Raw genomic sequence first — 16720 nt, 5'->3', positions numbered from 1 at the left:
AAGATCCAAGCCTAAGAAGCATGGTGCTGGTCATCAGCACTTCGCACGCCTTAGTTCTCTCTAGGAGCTGTTCAGGGAGAGCTGGAGCGGCGGAAGAGCTGGGGCCCATAGCTACGACTGACATTAGAGGCAGCCAATCCCTGACAACACCTCCGCCTCCCTCCCCCCCCCTCCGCCTCTCCATCCACTACCTTTTCTTTTCCATCAGCATCAGCATCAGCGGCTGCCTCTGCATGCTACGGAGCATCATAACCAATGGCAACAGCAATAAAACAGTGAGGGGATTCGTCTCCTGATAAGGTCAGTAGTTAATCAGAATTCAAAACTCTGCCCTGTTTTAAACTTTACATGCATGGGTAGATGAAGAAAAGAGCTACAGATTCTGTGTCAGCTGCACTGAAGCAAGTTTAAGCTAATAAGGCCCTGCAGTTCAGCCACTCAAGCCCATGTTGCAAATAAGGCTGAAGCTGTGGCACAAATCACACATACACACACAAAAAGGAAATCCAACAAAGGAGATGAGTGGTATGTATGGGGAAAGTCCTGTAAGGAGGCTGGTGCACAGGCTGATGACTGTTATCAAAGCAGAGTTGATTTTTTCCTTTGTATTTCAGTGGCAAGATCTAGGGGTTAAAATGAATAACCATACACATGGCCACAACACACATCATCATCAAAGATAACATGTTAGAGGAACAAAGGATTAAAAGGACATAGGAACTCCTCTACTATCTTATTCCTAGTTACTATCTAACTAGACATGAAGACAACAAAACAGTCTAGTTAGAATGCAAATTGTGCTGAACAGGTATAAAGTGGGTGAGAGAGGGTTTTTTTTGGAGAAGTGGAGGGCAGGTAGTGGGTGCCGAATTGTTTTTCTGTCCACTCTTGTCCCCTGAAACCATCTCCCTGTAGTAGTAGCGGTATTTAGTAGATTTATTAGTCGCTTGGTACCCAAAGGTCTCCAAGTGACTTAGGACAATGTTAAAACAAAAACAAATATACTATAAAAACAAAACCATAAAAAACAATACCACCCCCACTCAACCATAAGAAGCTTTGGCAGCATACTAATAGCAGACAACATCATCTTAGTCTATCAAATGCCTGGGAAATAAGGTAGGTCTTTATCTGGGACTGAAAAGATGTCAATGAAGGCACTGTAGCTGCTTCTCTCTCACTAGACCCTGGACAGGAGAAAAGCAACTGGGGAAATGGTTTTTGAAGGGAAAGTGTAAGCAGGCAATGAAATAAAAAGAAAATCATCCTTTTCTGTCCAGCTCTTCTCCACTTGAAATTATCCGCACTGAATTTTAGCTTGGTGGCCATATATGTTTTCAAACACTGAGCTGCTACCATTATGCCTAAATGATACAGCCACAAGAGTGGCTGTATACTATAGCCAGAATGGATTTTTCACGTTCTGCAATGTTAAATTGAAAATACCCCCATGCCATTCTGATGCTTCCCATAAGCTCATTTCAAAACAAAAACTTACAAAACTTATAGTCCTGAACTCAGAAACATTTGCTTAACAACCCCCTAAATTTTCATGGTGATACACAAAACAGAGAGAATTGAGAGTTCAATGTGTAAAAAGAGAGAGAGAAAAACCAGACTCCTTTCGGACTTTTTTCTGTTAGAGATCTCATAATTTGTTGAAATTAATTAAAAATTAGCCATGTTCTCAGAATACTGTAATAGGATTACAGGTAGGGCCCCACTCATACGGCGGGTTACATTCCAGACTCCTGCCTAAAAGCGAAACGCGCCTAAAAGCAGAACTCCATCAATAAAATGGCACCTGATGTGTGAAAAATGCTCTAAAAGCGGAACAAGTGCTATATGAGTGGGGCCTTACTCTAATTGAAAGCTGCTGTATTAGTGGAATGCCAAAAGCGGGCCACCGAAAAGTACTGACCTTGCCCCATACTCTGACCTTCATCTTCTGCAGTTTAAAAGTTTTTTAAAAAATGCTTAACTGATTTTTAATTAACTTAAAAAATTTAGCATTGAAGTCGATAAACCGGGCCATGCTCAGTAAGAACCAATTGTCAGTGTTCTAAAAGCCAGACTCACAGCTGCTTGGCTTGGTGAATTGGGGCCACACCCACACCAGACTTGATTTCACTTGAGACAGTCATGGCTTCCCCCAAAGAATCCTGGGAAGTGTAGTTTGTGAAGGCTGCTGAGAGGAGACTCCTATTCCCCCGACAGAGCTCTGGTGGCCAGAGTGGTTTAACAGTCAGCCACTCTGATTGAAGCTCTGTGAGGGGAACAGGGCATCTCCCAGCAACTATCAGCACTCTTCACTAACTACACTTCCCAGGATTCTTTGGGAGAAGCCATGACTGTCTAAAGTTTTTAAATTGCTTTTTTAAAATGTTTTTAAATTTGTATATTTGTTTTTAATGTTTTAATTGTTGTAAACCACCCAGAGAGCTTCAGCTCTGGGGCGGTATACAAATGCAATCAATCAATAAAGTGGAATAAAGGTCTGGTGTGGATGTGGCAATGACAGCTTTGATTTAAATTTGGGTGGAAGACTACATGTGTCTGCTATAGAATAAAAAGGTGGGGGAAATGCTGAAAAAGAATGATACTGTTCACAATTTTTCTCTTTTGGAAATGAAAGGTGCTTCCCCTCTGCCCAGTGCCTACCTACCCAATCTCCTGCCCCTCTCAACTTCCCCTTCCTGCCCCTCTCCCAGGTCAGTTTCACATATCCTAAGCATGATTGCACAAGAGTAAATCCCACTGAACTCAAAAAGCATGCAAATGATCAAACCTGCCCTCCCCTCCTCCTCCTCCCTCCTATTTCCTTCCCCTTGCCCCTTGGACCAACCCAAATTGTGTTTGCATTTGTACAACTTTGTAGGGCAGTACAATATCTCAGAGAGGAGATCAGGTGTTCTGCTCCCCTGGTGCATTCACTATAGCTGCCCAATTTCCCTACTTTTTAAAGTTTGATAGAAATATCTGTTGGCTATAGATACGCTCTTAAACTGCAAGGTTTTTTATGTATTAGTGAATTATACTTTTATATACTTTATATTTTTAGAGCAGACTGGTGAAAATGCACAGTTTGTGGGTACTACTGTTTCTCCTCCTGTACAAAGAGGTACCCTAAAGAGAAGTCTTATGGAGGTAGCCCACTGTAACTTTTGAGCATGAAACTTCAATGAGATGGGTCATGTGCTTTGAAGTAATGCTGTCAGTATCACAGAACTCGAGAGTTCTCAAAGAACTCAAATGTGAAATTGCTGATCTGCTAACTAAAATATGTAACTTGTCCCTCGGGTCCTCCTCCGTGCCTGAGGACTGGAAAGTGGCAAATGTAACGCCAATATTCAAAAAGGGATCCAGACGGGATCCCGGAAATTACAGGCCAGTTAGCTTAGCTTCTGTCCCTGGAAAACTGGTAGAAAGTATGATTAAAGCTAGATTAACTAAGCACATAGAAGAACAAGCCTTGCTGAAGCAGAGCCAGCATGGCTTCTGCAAGGGAAAGTCCTGTCTCAGTAACCTATTAGAATTCTTTGAGAGTGTCAACAAGCATATAGATAGAGGTGATCCAGTGGACATAGTGTACTTAGACTTTCAAATAGCGTTTGACAAGGTACCTCACCAAAGACTTCTGAGGAAGCTTAGCAGTCATGGAATAAGAGGAGAGGTCCTCTTGTGGATAAGGAATTGGTTAAGAAGCAGAAAGCAGAGAGTAGGAATAAACGGACAGTTCTCCCAATGGAGGGCTGTAGAAAGTGGAGTCCCTCAAGGATCGGTATTGGGACCTGTACTTTTCAACTTGTTCATTAATGACCTAGAATTAGGAGTGAGCAGTGAAGTGGCCAAGTTTGCTGACGACACTAAATTGTTCAGGGTTGTTAAAGCAAAAAGGGATTGCGAAGAGCTCCAAAAAGACCTCTCCAAACTGAGTGAATGGGTGGAAAAATGGCAAATGCAATTCAATATAAACAAGTGTAAAATTATGCATATTGGAGGAAAAAATCTGAATTTCACATATACGCTCATGGGGTCTGAACTGGCGGTGACCGACCAGGAGAGAGACCTCGGGGTTGTAGTGGACAGCACGATGAAAATGTCGACCCAGTGTGCGGCAGCTGTGAAAAAGGCAAATTCCATGCTAGCGATAATTAGGAAAGGTATTGAAAATAAAACAGCCGATATCATAATGCCATTGTATAAATCTATGGTGCGGCCACATTTGGAATACTGTGTACAGTTCTGGTCGCCTCATCTCAAAAAGGATATTATAGTGTTGGAAAAGGTTCAGAAGAGGGCAACCAGAATGATCAAGGGGATGGAGCGACTCCCTTACGAGGAAAGGTTGCAGCATTTGGGGCTTTTTAGTTTAGAGAAAAGGCGGGTCAGAGGAGACATGATAGAAGTGTATAAAATTATGCATGGCATTGAGAAAGTGGATAGAGAAAAGTTCTTCTCCCTCTCTCATAATACTAGAACTCGTGGACATTCAAAGAAGCTGAATGTTGGAAGATTCAGGCCAGACAAAAGGAAGTACTTCTTTACTCAGCGCATAGTTAAACTATGGAATTTGCTCCCACAAGATGCAGTAATGGCCACCAGCTTGGACGGCTTTAAAAGAAGATTAGACAAATTCATGGAGGACAGGGCTATCAATGGCTACTAGCCGTGATGGCTGTGCTGTGCCACCCTAGTCAGAGGCAGCATGCTTCTGAAAACCAGTTGCCGGAAGCCTCAGGAGGGGAGAGTGTTCTTGCACTCGGGTCCTGCTTGCGGGCTTCCCCCAGGCACCTGGTTGGCCACTGTGAGAACAGGATGCTGGACTAGATGGGCCACTGGCCTGATCCAGCAGGCTCTTCTTATGTTCTTATGTTCTTTCAGCTGCATGAGTATGGGGAGCAGGATGGAGATGGACAGACTGATATTAAAGTTTCCTTTCTATACTTGATTGCTGTGTCCATCTCTATCCTGTTCTCCATACTGGGGCAGCTCAAAGAGATTGCCTCTTATAATTTACAACAAATAAAAAAGAGTGCCTGTCAGGAATCCTGGTCCCTCTGAGCTTCACCTTGTGTAAACACAGGTCTCCGTAATTTCCCACTGCTACTAGTTCACACAGTATACTTTCAACACCCTCCAAGTAGCATGTATAGTAGGCTTTAGGCATGAGATGGACACCAACACTAAACAGAGGTTAAACTTCACATTAAGGGTAGAAATACACTCACCGTTCTGCTGGTTTTAGTGCATCTCCACTTCTCTTTTCTGAAAACGGGGACACACAATGCTAGTGAAACGCTGCCCATTTTTTACTATAAAACCTGGTGGAACCAGCTTGAGTACATTTTTTTTTACATTCAGTATCAAAGAGACTTTGCAACTGACTGGCAGATCAACCCATTCCCTCTCCAGGTGTGGCTAATGGAAATGCTTTGAGGTAGGCAACTAGTGTGTTCACTGCCTAAGACTGTAGGTTTATTAAAGGGTTACAAAAGATAATACATATACTAGGACTTTAAAGGTGCTTGCTGCCAGTTTCTGAGGACTCAAGAGACACCGTTGTTGAAACCAACCTCTAAGTAGCTTTTACCTCAGGCCAATTTCCCTAAACTTCCACCCCAATCAACCCCAACAACTGGGGGCAATCTGCTTCTCTACCGCAAAGCTCCTTTGGCTTTCCTCTTGTTTGGACAGTGTAGCCAACTTTTAAAACCCACTTGTACCACTTCTCTCCTGTAAGGTCTTTTCACAGGGCAGCCTCTCAGACCAACTCAGTCACTGGCTCCCTTCTGATGTTCCCCAGTCAAGTATTACTAACATATTGGGTATTGTTCCCTTAGCTCTATCTCTGATTTTATTCCTCACACTATCCTCATGAACCAATTCCTTATTTCCTCAACTCCTAACCCTTAACTCCAATTGACTTCCTCCTGCTGACAGTTAACTCCGAACTGACTGGACTCTCCAGCCAATCAGAGTCTGCTGTCACCCAGACCAATCAGAATGAATTCACCTGAACCACGCCCCATCTAATACATTGTTAAAGGGTCATGTCTCATCTCTCAAAACCTGTCACCAAGTAGCTACTGCCAAGCAAGCTTGTAAGAATGCTAGGCCTCATGATGGTCACAGAACGTATTTTGTTTCTCTCTACACAAATACAAATATACAGCATTTTTCCACAATGCCACAGAATTTTTATAAAAGCATTCCAAATAATTAAAGCAGGTGAGCAGTACCAGACTCATCATAAACACACACACACACAGAGCCCTGTTAGTTAGGGTTGCCAGGTGTCCGGTTTATGCCCAGAGACTCCAGTTTTGGGGGGTCCTCTCCAAGTCTCTGGGGGACTCACCTTAATCTCCGGATTCTTAGCTTTCATTTTAAAAAAAAGTTTCTAGGTGGTCTGGTTCAAAAGCTATAATCCAAAATATCAGCCCTCCCTCCTGAAACTTCTGTTACTACCGGCTGCTCTAATCCCTGCCCTTTCAGGTTTTTAGCCAATAAATGAAGTCAGGGTTGTGATTGACAAGATTTGTTGGCAATAGCTAAACTCACAGTTTCCTTTTCCTGCTTGTCTCACATAAGGAATTCAGTAAATATATAGGTTTCAGCAGCATAAAGTGTACTTTCTCTGTACAGGACTGGGACTTGCTTCAGAGTAAACACGCATAGGATTGAGCTACAGCAGAAGATAACAGCAGGATCTTGGTAGACATAAAAGTGTACATGCAAGGTTTTTTTAATTACTTGCAAAAATTATTTATTTATTTTATTTCATTTATTTCATTTCATTTATAAACCGCCCATAGCTAGTAGCTCTCTGGGCCTCTCTGGGCGGTGTACAAAAACAGGATTAAAATACGATATTACAATAAAATCAATAACAAATAGCAGCAAGTTAACTAAAAACGTTAAACATGAAACATTGAAACCTTGAACATTAAAATGCCTGGGAGTATAGCCATGTCTTAACCTGGCGCCTAAAAGAAAGTACCGTAGGCGCCAGGCGTATCTCCTCAGGTAAGCTGTTCCACAATTTGGGGGCCATCACAGAAAAGGCCCTAGATCTAATAACAATCCTCCGGGCATCTTGATGAGTTGGTACCCAGAGGAGGGCCTTAGATACTGAACGAAGTGGACGGGTAGGTTCATAGCGGGAGAGGCGTTCCACAAGGTATTGCAGTCCCACACCGTGTAAGGCTTTATAGGTCAAAACCAGCACCTTGAATCTGGCTCGGAAACAGATAGGTAGCCAGTGCAAACGGACCAGGACAGGTGTTATATGCGCGGACCGATGGGTCCTCGTCAGCAACCTGGCTGCTGCGTTTTGCACTAGCTGAAGTTTCCAAACAGTCTTCAAGGGCAGCCCTACGTAGAGTGCATTACAGTAATCCAATCTAGAAGTTACCAGAGCGTGAACAACTGACGCGAGATCGTCACTGTCCAGATAGGGGCGTAGTTGGGCTACTAAGCGGAAATGGTAAAACGCATTCCGTGCCACTGAGGCCACTTGAGCCTCGAGCGACAAGGAAGGGTCAAAAAGGACCTCCAAACTACGAACCTGTTCCTTCAAGGGGAGTGTAACCCCATCTAGAACAGGATGAACATCCACCATCTGGGCAGGTAAAGAGCTCACCAACAGTGTCTCAGTCTTGTCTGGATTGAGTTTCAGTTTATTAGCTCTCATCCAGTCCATTATCGCGGTCAGGCAACGGTTCAGCACATCAACAGCCTCACCTGAAGAAGGTGAAAAGGAGAAGTAGAGCTGCGTGTCATCAGCGTACTGATGGCAACGCACTCCAAAACTCCTGATGACCGCACCCAGAGGCTGCATGTAGATGTTAAAGAGCATGGGGGACAAAACCGACCCCTGAGGGACTCCACAATGGAGAGTCCAGGGTGTCGAGCAATGTTCCCCAAGCACTACCTTCTGGCGACGATCCGCTAAGTAGGAGTAGAGCCACTGCCAAGCAGTGCCCCCAACTCCGCGAGCCTCCCCAGAAGGATACCATGGTCGATGGTATCAAACGCCGCTGAGAGATCAAGGAGAATCAACAGAGTCACACTCCCCCTGTCCCTCTCCTGACAAAGGTCATCATACAGGGCGACCAAGGCTGTTTCAGTGCCAAAACCGGACCTAAAACCGGATTGAAACGGATCCAGATAATCGGTTTCATCCAAAAGCGCCTGGAGCTGGCCAGCAACCACCTGCTCCAAGACCTCGCCCAAAAAAGGGACATTCGCCACCGGTCTATAGTTGTTCAAAATATCTGGGTCCAAAGAAGGTTTCTTTAAAAGAGGTCTCACTACTGCCTCCTTGAGACTACCAGGGACTACTCCCTCTCTCAAGGAGGCGTATTACACATGTTATCTTTCAAATAATTTTTGAACAGAAGTTTTAAAATGTGTACATAAAAAGGTAAAGGTGTCCCCGCACTTATAGTGCGAGTCGTTTCCTACTTTTAGGGTGACGTCTTGCGACGTTTACAAGGCAGACCGTATATATGGGGTGGGATTGTCAGTTCCTTCCCCAGCCTTTCTTTACCCCCCAGCATATGCTGTGTACTCATTTTACCGACCATGGATGGATGGAAGGCTGAGTGGACCTCGACCCCTTTTACCGGAGATTCGACTTCCTCCTTTTGTTGGAATCGAACTCCGGCCATGAGCAGAGCTTCGGCTGCATTACCCCCGTTTACCACTCTGCGCCACGGAGGATCATATTATATTAATCATGTTATAATTTTCTAATTAAGGAGTCACACAAGTTTAAATTTTACTGGAAGAGGGTGGTTTATTTGTCTTATTCATAACCTGTTTTGCAAACCTTCCCAATATGAAGTTTTTCTGGGAGTAAACCTGCAATGCTAATTCCACATACCTGGGAGATAACCCCATTGAATTCAGTAGGACTTACTTGTGAGTAGATGTGGTTAGGATTGTGCTGAAAATAAATGCGACTTTTGAGTGAACATAGAAAAGGATTGTGTTGTAAATCTTCCTCTCCCCCTCTGATCTTTTTTTTAAGCATTTAGGTAGGGCTTACTTATGGGTCACTGCTTTTATTTGGCAGAAAACCAATAATTTTTTTAAAAAATGTTCTGCAATGGCCAACTGGTTTTGACAATAAACTATTATATGGAGTGGAAATGTATTTTTACATCTCCAGTGTGTGTGTGTGTATGGAGACTTTCCAACAACTCTGTGAGGTAAGGTTGGAAACCAAGGCAGCTCACAACAAGAAATAAAGCCGTTTAAAATCCAGTAACCATAAAACAAGTATGAAACAGTTGCAAAACAGCTTAATGTGGCATGATTCTGAATTCTGGATTGGATTAGTGAAGTTCTTTATCACCAAATTGCAGTCCTGTGCATGCTTCCCTGTTTGAGTAAGACCCACTGAATGCATTAAGACTTGCTTCTGAGTAAACAGGCATAGCATTGCACCTTGGGTGGTCATGGTCCCGCTCTGTTGTTTTCACCCTGAGGGGCAGATTAGGCTGAGAGATGGTGTCTAGTCACATGGTCACCCAGTAAACTTTGTATCTTTGTATATACAGGCAAAGTTTATGAAGTAATGCAGATCCACATAATACATTTAAAGCACATCCAACCCACATATAAAGCGCATGACTTCTCCCAAATAATCTTGGGAAGTGTAGTTTCCTCCTTACAGTTATAGTTCCCACCACCCTTAAACTACAATTCCCAGGATTCTGTGGTGGGATTCATGTGCTTTAAATGTATTATGAGGATCTGTGCTAATATGCTATGCATTCATTAGTGAAATGAAAAGAACAATTTTAAAATATACTATTTAAAACAGGGCTGTAGCTCAATGGTAGGACACATGCTTTGCATGCAAAGGTCCAAAATTCAATCTCTGAAAGAGACTATTGCCTGGAATCTTGGAGACCCAATGCTAATCCAAGTCAGCAGTACTGAGCTAGATGCTACCAAATGGCCTGACTCAGTATAAAAGAGGAAAGAGACCCAAGAGCCACAGTGACTCAGAAATTTATTTATATATTTTATTTACAACATTTATATAATGCTTTATTATAAAAAACCTCAAAGCAGTTTATAGAAAGAATTTAAACAATAAAATTATTGGCAAAAACAGTTAAAGACAGGTATTTAAAAACATTCAAAATAATAAAACCAACACTGTGTTAAAAACAGAAAAAAAACATAATAGCTTCTATATGCCTAGATAGGCTTCCCTAAACAAAAATGTTTTTAGCAGGTGCCAAAATGAGTATACTGAAGGCACCTGCCTAATGTCAATAGGCAGGGAATTCCAAAGCGTAGCTACTGCCACACTAAAGGATTGATTTCTTACAAAAGCAGAACAAGTACTATGTGGAACCTGTATCATAGAAAGCACATCTTGAACTTGGCCTGGTAGCAAATCAGCAACCAGTGCAGATTTCAGAGGAGAGGTATTATGTGCTGACAGGGTCTCACTCATGTCACCAATCGTGCCACAGCATTCTGTACTAACTGCGGCCCCGGGGTCAGGTTGTGCTGCATGGGGATTTCTGTGACCTTGGCTGACTGGCTGCCAGGGTTTTTTTAGTTTTGGTTAGGAATCCTGACTGGTTGTGGGATGCTGAGTTTTCTCTCTTAGTCATAGGAATCTTGTTGTGGTTGGTGTGGTATTGCATTTAGGAAACCATAAATGTCTTTTGTTTTTCTGTTTCTACTTGCATTTCTATTATTATTGTTGTTGTTGTTGTTGTTATATCCCACCCTTCCTCCCAGCAGGAGCCCAGGGCGGCAAACAAAAGCACTAAAAACTTTAAAACATCATAAAAACAAACTTTAAAACAGATTAAAACAAAACATCTTTAAAAAGTTTCTTTAAAAAAGCTTTCAAAACATCTTCTAAGATTAAAAACATTTTTAAAAAGAAGGTTTAAGAACATATTAAAAAGCAATTCCAACACAGACACAGACTGGGATAGGTCTCAACTTAAAAGGCTTGTTGAAAGAGGAAGGTCTTCAATAGGCGCCAAAAATATAATAGAGATGGCGCCTGTCTAATATTTAAGGGGAGGGAATTCCACAGGGTAGGTGCCACTACACTAAAGGTCCATTTCCTATGTTGTGCAGAACGGACCTCCTGATAAGATGGCATCTGCAGAAGGCCCTCACCTGCAGAGCACAGTAATCGACTGGGTATATAAGGGATAAGACGGTCTTTTAGGTATCCTGGTCCCAAGCTGTATAGGGCTGTATACCTCTGACCTTAGTCCCTTACATCCATAGAAGCAACAACAGTGGTTCCATGTGGTCAGCTCAACCCCCTTAAACCCACTGATGATGCACCTTGTTATTTCCATGATGGTTTGTTTCTTGCCCAATAGTGGTAAGAGAATCCACATATTCGGAAGTGTGGCTTCAATTGCTGTTGTTCCCAATCTACTGCCTGTGAAGGAGACCAAACCATGTGTTGTTGTTTTTCTCTTGTCAGTTTCTACTCACTGGAATTGGGTTTGCTGTCAAAGTGAGTTTATAGTAGCCCACAGAGTAGGCAGGAAAGAGTAGAGAATCTTCTTAACTCTTACTCATTTCTCAAACCTCTCTCTGCAGCAGAGGGTCAAGTCTATAAAGAAGTTTGGAGCAGCCGTGTTAAAAGGCAGGCAGGGCATTCCACGCAGGGGGTTGTCAACCCCGATTTGATATGGATATCGTTGCAGAGGATCCCTAGTCAAACCTTACCAACAACACAATCCTAACAATGTCTACCAAGAAGTAAGTCCTGTTGAGTTCTATGGGGCTTAGTCTTTTAGTAAGCGTGCTTAGAATTGCAGCCTTCAGGGACATCCATCTTTACTCCTGAGCACTCCCATCTATCATCTCCACAACACTAGGCTTTCTTCCTACAACAGCCTTCTGGTGACTGGCCTGGTCTGAGGGTACTTAAACCCTTTTTGCCAGAAGCAAGTAGACTTGATTAAATGTTCCTTACCCAGGATCTCTAAGCAGGTAAGAAGGAATGATTCCATAACTTCAGTTGGACCTGGAAACACCCTCATTTAGCTAAGATTTCTAAATTTCCAATCAGATTTTTTTTTTTGTTTGAGTGGTATGCTCCAAGCAAGTGTGGTTGATGCTTAATGTATCATGCTTAATGACATCACTAGTTCCCGCCTCTATGACATCACTAGTGCCCACCCCTATGGCATCACTAGGGCCCACACCTATGGCATCACTAGGGCTCACCCCTGTGGCATCACCAGGGCATGCCCCTATTACATCACTAGGATCCGCCCCTGAAATCTCAGGGTTTGGGATGCTTCTGACCTGGCAACCCTACTGTTAGTTGATCTCAGTCTTTTTGAAGAGAAAATTGCTTTCTAATCCTAAATATACTCCAGGATACCTTACATATAGTATTATTTCTTATACCTTAATATCTTCCTCTGAGCCCTTGCTCAAGGTCTCTCCATTGTCACAATCAGAGCTTGGAAAAGTTACTTTTTTGAACTACAACTCCCATCAGCCCAATCCAGTGGCCATGCTGGCTGGGGCTGATGGGAGTGGTAGTTCAAAAAAGTAACTTTTCCAAAAGTTACTTTTTTGAACTACCACTCCCATCAGCCCAATCCAGTGGCCATGCTGGCTGGGGCTGATGGGAGTTGTAGTTCAAAAAAGTAACTTTTCCAAGCTCTGGTCACAATTACAGTGAAGGCTCACCTGGGACACATCCTTCTTAGCTTTAACACCGAAGTTATGGAACTCCCTTGGAAGGTAGGTTTATTCTTCCTCCTCCCAGTCTGGTAATCTTTAAGTGTTGAGACTCTAAGGCAATGCTGTTTCAAACTCTCAGAATTTGGAATTTTCTCTGTTTGCTATTCCCATTTTGCTTTCAGTTGCTGAATCTAATTAGTTGTCAGTTTCCTGCTTTGGTTTAGTGTTCATTGTGCTATATTTTTATCTTGGTGTTGATTATTTGGATTGTATTTGAATGTTCCATCTGAGCAAAGATTTTTTCTTGTGCAATGGAACTCCTGCAATGGAACCCCTCTTTTTCCATGTGCCCCCTAAATCTGTTCCAGGGGTTCCCCCAACCCTCCAAAACAGATTTGGGAATAGCACAGAGTGTACATGGGGCAGTCCCATGTGCTAGTTGAAGTCATTCCACTCATGCAAGAATTTAGTTGAATATCGCCCTTTATTTTTGTATTATTTTTAATTTTTGTTTGCCTCAGAATCTTCTAGATCTATTTAGACCAAACTACAGGCTATACATCTTTTAATAAAAATAGATAAAATAATATGGGCCATCAGTTAGGTCCAAAATCTAACTGATTTTTTCCTTAGGCCTCTCTTCATGGAAAAGGTCCATGACATTAGCACTGCAGGCTACCCACTGACTACCTCTTTTCTGGCTGATAGCTACAATGTGAAGGGTGGCATTTCAGTGGTGGTATTGCGATTGTGGAATTCCATTGCAAGGAGTCCTGACACATCCACTTGCTCACACTTTTTAGGAGAGCTATTTCAAAGTTTTTTAGTCCCACAATCCCTAGGATTTTATTTTCTGATACTGTTAATATATTAGGGTTTTTTCCCTTTTAAATATATTTAAGACATCCTGAGTGTGACTGAATGGCAGGTTATGCATTTAATAATAATAATAATTTAGAATCCTGTTTTATTTTCAGAATGAAACAGGTTTCTAAATAATCACTTCCCTGGTCACCTGTGATTAAAAAAAGAATTGCCTTCAGAGGAGCAGGTAGGAAAGTTTAGGTATATTGGATGGCAATGGGTTTTCTGCGTTGCAGTTGTTGATGTGCTACAAAAGATTTGCATTGGTATATATGGACAGGAAGGTGATTAACAGTTCTTGTGGGGCAGTAATATTTTTGGCCTGATTTGTGAAGCTCAAAATAAAATAATAAAATTTATGAGGGCTGTCAAGAAAACCTGTTCCCTAGGCCTGGAAACATGGCTTGGATATAAGGATTATGGGTAACACCTTTTTGCTGAGTTGCTGTCTGCTCTTGCTAGTTGAGCCATGATCTCATGAGCTCTTGACTACAAGCACCTGTGTTACCTGGTGCAAGCAGGGGGAAGTGCACTTACTCTGAAGGTGCAGAGGGGCTTGAAATATTCCACCCTCCAGGAGTCCTCTGGCAATTAGATCTTTTTGCTATGCCTTCCCTTATAAAACTTAGAATCTTCTTTGTCCTTTCCCCCACATTTTGCCCTGACATTATATCCTTGGGTGATGTGTGCTGCTGTTCCAATTGGGGTCAGATATTCTTGCTATCTTAGCCTAAAGTTGCCATGTCTTAGAGTTAGTGATTGTTAGTTTTGTTATTTTTATTGTGCGGTCTGATTCTTGTCTTTTGATATTTATTGGTGATTTTATGGATGTTCTGGTTGAAAGATTTTTAAGCTACTTTTTAATGCACTTACTGTATATTTCTCTATAAAGTTACCTTACCTTTATCTTGGGTGTGTTCTTTTAGGTCACCCCTGGGTATCAAATCAGCACATTGGCCATAGCTCTTCTGCCTGAATAGTTATTTGGCGTGGAACTCCAGGAAGCAGAGAGTGGCTTTTAGCTCTCGCCTTCTTATAATTCCAGGGACATCAGTGTATTTTAAGGCTTGGGCTTCCCCTGACTTAAGCTGGTGGACAGAAGAGGTGGTGGCAGTGTGATCTACCTGCTAGGGTTGGTTTTGGTTTGTTTCCAACCCTGGTAAGTTGGCAACTGAGGGTGCCTTATGAGAGCTGTGGCTTCCCAGGGTCTGAGACCCAGTGATTTTGACAAGGGCTACTGAAAATGAAACCTTTTAGGTTTAACCACTGATTGCTATATCAAAGAATGGGCAGAAGAATTGAGATGAAGTACTACAGAATAAAGGAGTTAAGTGATTTGGTGTTACCTAGTACCCAGCACTTAGAAAGGTAATATATATTTGTCTCAATAGATAAGAAAGTATCTTGAAGACCTAAATATATATTCACTAATAGGCAAAAAACCTTGCGATTTAAAAATGTACCTATAGCCAACAGATATTTCTATCAAACTTTAAAAAGCAGGGGAATTGCTCAGGTATAGTGAATGCACCAGGGGAGCAGGAGACCTGACCTCCTCTCTGAGATATTGTACTGCCCTACAAAGTTGTCAAAATGCAAACACAATTTGGGTTGGTCTTTCCCAGTCCAATCCACTTCCTGTGTAGCTTGGAAGAATTTGGTAACGTGCCTCTGATCATTGGCATGTTTATTGAGTTCAGTGGAATTTACTCCCATGCAATCATGCTTAGGATAGGTAAAACTGACCATGGGGAGGGAGGCCTGGAGTGGGCAGGAGAGGAGGAAGAAAGAAGAAGGGAGGAGAGGAAGGAGGGACGAAGAGGAGAGGAGAGGAGAGGGGAAGGAGGGGAAAGGCAGGTCTGATCATTTGCATGCTTACTGAGTTTAGTGGGATTTACTCCTGTGCAATCATGCTTAGGATAGGTAAAACTGACCATGGGGAGGGAGGCCTGGAGTGAGCAGGAGAGGAGAAAGAAGGAAGGAGGGAGGGAGGGAGGGAGAGGAGTGGGGAAGGAGGGAAAAGGCAGGTCTGATCATATGCATGCTTATTGAGCTTAGTGGGACCAGGGGGAGGGGCAGGGAGGGGAGGGGGAGGAGATTGGATGGATGGGCACTTGGCAGAGGGGAAGCTTCCCCTTTCTGTTCCAAAAGGGAAACATTGTGAACAATATTATTCTTTTTCAGCGTTTTCCCCACCTTTTCCTTCTACAGCAGACACATGTAGCCTCCCACCCAAGTTTAAATCAAAGCTGTTCCTGGCTATATCCACACTAGACCTTTATTTCACTTTAAGCAGTCATGGCTTCTCCTAAAGAATCCTGGGAAGTGTAGTTAGTGAAGGGTGCTGAGAGTTGCTAGGAGATGCCCTTTTTCCCTCACAGAGCATCAATCAGAGCAGCTGACTGTTAAACCACTCTGACCCCTGGAGCTGTCATGGGAATAGGAGTCTCCTCTCAGCATCCTTCACAAACTACATTTCCCAGGATACTTTGAGAGAAGCCATGACTGTCTCAAGTGAAATAAAGGTCTGGTGTGGGTGTGGCCCTCTGATTAGCCAATCCAAGCAGCTGTGAGTCTGGCTTTTAGAACATTGACCGTTGGTTCTTACTGAGCATGCCCAGCCTTATCATTGAGTTCAATGCTAAATTTCTTAATTTAATTAAAAATCAGCCAGGCTTTTAAAAAAACTTTTAAACTGCAGAAGATGAAGGTCAGAGTATGGGGCAAGGTAATAGGATTACAGGCACTCTGTGAACATGGCTGATTTTTAATTAATTTCAACAAATTATGAGAACTCTGGCAGAAAAAAGTCCAAAAGGAGTCTGGGTTTTTTCTAGCTCTTTTTACACGTTGAACTCTCAATTCTCTCTGACTGTTTTGTTTATTGCCATGAAAACTTAGAGGGCTGTTAAGCAAGCGTTTCTGCGTTCAGGACTATAAGTTTGGTAAGGTTTTTTTTAAAATAAGCTTATGGGAAGCATCAGAATGCCATGGGTGATATTTTAACATTGTGGAATGTGAAAATCCATTCTGACTATGGTATACAGCCACTCTCGTGGTTGTATAATTTTATATAAGGTACATTTAGAATTCAGATTAAATTAGTGTGTGTGCATATAAACACAGTTCATTTCTTTAGAACGATAAATGA

General features: G+C 42.5%; 1 long non-coding RNA gene across 1 annotated transcript in view; it reads left to right on the top strand.

Annotated features, from left to right (window-relative positions):
- The first annotated feature begins 12687 nt into the window (after positions 1 to 12687).
- LOC133378273 (uncharacterized) overlaps positions 12688 to 16720 on the top strand; it is a 29741-nt gene continuing 25708 nt past the window's right edge. The window contains exon 1 of the long non-coding RNA XR_009760924.1: positions 12688 to 12765. This is a non-coding gene — a long non-coding RNA (uncharacterized LOC133378273). The remainder of the gene's footprint in view (positions 12766 to 16720) is intronic.

The sequence above is a fragment of the Rhineura floridana genome, chromosome 2 (assembly GCF_030035675.1).
Source record: "Rhineura floridana isolate rRhiFlo1 chromosome 2, rRhiFlo1.hap2, whole genome shotgun sequence".
NCBI classification, from domain to species: Eukaryota; Metazoa; Chordata; class Lepidosauria; order Squamata; family Rhineuridae; genus Rhineura; species Rhineura floridana.
This window is presented reverse-complemented; position numbering and strand designations above follow the sequence as displayed.